Source organism: Dipodomys ordii, unplaced genomic scaffold (genome assembly GCF_000151885.1).
Source record: "Dipodomys ordii isolate 6190 unplaced genomic scaffold, Dord_2.0 Scaffold5, whole genome shotgun sequence".
Lineage (NCBI taxonomy): Eukaryota > Metazoa > Chordata > Mammalia > Rodentia > Heteromyidae > Dipodomys > Dipodomys ordii.
This window is the reverse complement of record NW_012267221.1, coordinates 3,512,254-3,516,201: the sequence shown is the minus strand read 5'-3', so window position 1 is coordinate 3,516,201 and position 3,948 is coordinate 3,512,254.

Below are 3,948 nucleotides of genomic sequence, written 5' to 3'. Positions count from 1 at the left end.
CATCTTGTCTGTCAACAGTTAAGGACTACATCTGTGAGAAACATACTGGTATCTCTTACATCAATGACTTTTCTTGAGCTCAATAATATTTATTCCAGTGTTAGAGTGGCTGAAGAGTTGGTTTTTGAAGTCTAGTTCATTGGGGTTAAATAACTGGTGAAAAATTTTAGCAGTGAGGAAGGGAAAATAAAGAGTGGAAATTCTTTTTTACTAAAATTAGAAAAGAAAGAGAGAAAATGGCATTCATGGAACACAAACTTGCCTTTAGGATGATTTTTTTTTAGAAGTCATTTTTAACCAAGCACTGGTGGCTTTCACCTGTGATCCTAGCTATTCAGAAGACTGAGAACTGATTATTGAGTTTTGAATCCTAGAGAGTCTTATTTTAAATTAATCAGCAGAAAATCGGAGATGGAGGTGTGGCTTAAGTGGTAGGGCCAGCCAGGAACAGACAAAGCTGAACATGAGGAAAGAAAGGAAATTTAAAAAGGAAGAAAAAAGAAAATCCAATTATCTGTCAATAGTTATCAGATTCTCCTGTTCATTAGTTCTCATTGGTTGAATCTATAAATCTCCATAAGTACTATTTAGTAGAATTCACATTTTAACCCCCAAATATTTTAGGTTTGAGAAAGAATACATTCTTTCAGATTTTAATAAGAAATAAGAAAAAATATTAACTCCAATGACTGTAGGTTCTGATGGTTTATGTAAAACACAGGTCTGACTCCAGAGCCAGATGGTTAGGTACTAATTAGGTACTAATTTTGCACACATACTAGCTGTGCAAAGTAAAGCAGGAATGCAGCTCTGTTTGTACCTATCCTGAATGTTTGGAGATATAACTGTTTTGAACACTGAGAGTGTCTGTGATCATCAAACGGGTCAATGTAGCAACATGCTTAGGATGATACCTGGTAAACACTAAATGTTTAATACATATTACCCATTAGTGTTTGTCATTCCAAGGTGAGCAATACGAACACTGTCAACTTGTGTTCAGCTATCCATATTTATTTATAGGATTCAATGCATTTACATACATTAAAAAGGTTCTAAGGAATATTGTGTAGCCGAAACATATAGTACTAGAAAATAGAATTGTAACCAATCTTAGGCACCAAGATACAGTGACTCACTTAGGCAAATATTCTGATAATCAAGCTCAATATATCCCTATGTTTTGAGTTACAAAGTCATTTAATTTTAGACAAAGATATAGGAATCTCTGATTTAAATATATATGCACTAAGAAATATTTAGTTAGGAACAAGAAGGAAGGAAGCCTAAGTTTCTAGTTAATTGAAGCTGTATACAGTCATAGGAAAAGAAGATCTCATTGAAAGAGAACATTTTTGTGCATAAAACAATTCAATGATGAGACCATTTAGCTATATCCATCCAACATTAAATTGCCTCAGGGCACATGATGCTAAAAGAACTATAAAACATTAATAAGCTAAAGATTATGAAACATAGTCAATAAAATTGTGAAGATAACAGAGACTACCTCTTGTTTTCTTTCTTTGTCCTTTCTGCCTTGTATTCCTTCATTTGCCAGACTTCTAGAAAGTTCCTCATCCCTTATCAATAAATTCTGGTTCAAAATCATTAACAACTCCTACAATCCAAATATGAGTCAATACTTCTCCGATGGATCCAGACCTTTATAAAGCAATGATATTTTATGTTTACTTAATGGTACAGTAAAATTCATAAGGCTTTGTCTGAATTCCTTGTGTCTGTAAATGGGAAAAGGTTGATTGCCTTAGGAACTCACTATAACCTTTGATGTTTTATTTTTCTTCTTCATTATCCAATCCACTACTAAAATCTTGAGAATTTCCTCCATAACATTTTATCTCTCTTTTCCATTCAAATGTCATTATTATCCTTCTATTACAAATCATTATGGGTTCATTTGTTATAGATTTACTTCCTGGGCAAACTGAAAATGAGAGAGCTGATAAGACATTTGATTCAATGTTAGTAGTTCTTAATCTTTTTCTTTTTCCCCCCATCTTATAATCAAATCCATATTCCACAGCAGTTGTCATTTCAAGTTGGTTACATTCATAGCCTTTCTTTTTTCAAAACCTTTAAAAATGACTTACTTATTTTAGGTGTCTTCAACAATTACGTAATCACATATGTGCTGTTCTATGTTCAATCCAGTGATACATTTCTATGTACCCCTACAGGAATGAACTATTTTCCTTTTCTTCCCTACATACACAAGCACAGCAAAACAACTGAGTGGTGGGACAATTAGTAGGCTCTCTACCAACAAAACAATTTAACTGGTAGAAGTGGTTAATTCAAAAATTAAAAGTATCTAGATATTATCCTAAAGGAGTATATCAGATGGAGAAATGTACATTTGAAGAAATCTACAAAACTCCAGAATAGCAAGAAAACTAAACTCCAGAATAGCAAGAGTCCATAGTGTATGAGTTATAATCTACTCCATTAATCACTACATCCCATCAGATCTGTGTTATTGAAGCCACATGCCAGAAACCCCGCTTTATAGTTCGGGTCAAGAAGGCAAGGCTCTCTTTAGCTCCAGCTCTTAAGCTGTCACATTGTGGAAAGGGCAGATCACTGAGATTTCTCATCTCATCTCCCCTCAACTCTTGTCTACAGAATTTCTGCTTGGAGGTAGGAGCATTCAAGAGGGGCAAGCTTCTCTTGTTCCACTAGTCACATTGTAGGATGGAAGAATAGCAGGTTGAGAATACTGAGCTTTTGATTATCTCTCATTCTGCATAGGAGCAAGGCTCCATATGCCTGGAGGACTTGCTAGCACCTCTCCATGCCTACACACAGAGTTGGCATAACACTTGAAGAAAACTGTTCATTACTCTCAGCTCTAGGAAATTGATACAAGATTTCAATACAAGGAGAAAAGTGAACTATAAAAGCAAATACTTTCACAGCTCTGCTCTGAACATAGATTTTATTTAGGATAATGAGAAGAGAACTCCATCCTTAAGTTCATTGTCTAAAACAAAGACAGAGAGTTGTAAGCCTTAAAGTGAGACTAGCAGAGCTGATAAAGATAAAATGGCTCTACAGCCAGAAATTTAAAAGGGAACCAGGGAAAAAAGAGGATCAAGATGAGCCTGCCTGAGACTGTAGATAATTCCAGAGGGTGGAAAGACTGTTGGTAAGCTGCATCTACTCAGACACAACATAGGAACATAGGAAAAATTTAAAAGCATTTCTAAGTCACTCAAACTAAATTCAAGCCGATGAATGAAGAGGAGAGGCTTTACTGACATGGGAGGTGGGGGTGGAGGAGGTGGAAGTTAGGAAATAAATGCACATAATAGTCATACATGCATACATACATACATACATACATGACATTCATAGTAGGTCTACTGATGCCTATTCCCACCCCCACCAGCAAGAGCAGAGTAGGAAGCCCAGACTTCTTCTCTTGCCAGACCATACAGGCACCTGCGGGTCCCTCCTTCTTTTGGGTGGTACCAGAGGATAAAGAGAGAGTCAGTGTTTTCATGAAAAGTAAGGTTCTTCTTTCCTGTGTGGTTTAGTTAGTGGAAAGGGGAAGTCCTTTCATTCCTCCCAACCAAAAGGACTTCAGAGGAGACCTTACTATCAGTAAAAGAGAATATTCCTCTTGAAAGCTAATGAAGACTAAATTCAGATCCTGTTTTTCTATGCCTTCCCTTCTCTCCCTTCCTCTGCTAGAGCTGTGCTACAGAAATCCAACTTTTAAAAAAAGTTTAAATAGTATCCAGAGTCTCCAAATATAATGCCCCAAATATACAAGTTCCAACTAAAAATTTCAAACAAAATATACTATTGTATCAAGAAGTAAGACAGTCTCAAAGTTAAATAAACAACACTACCGAGATGCTATTGGTGTTAGAGTTAGTTGACAACAGATATAAAGTGGCCATCATCGAAATGCTTTGACAA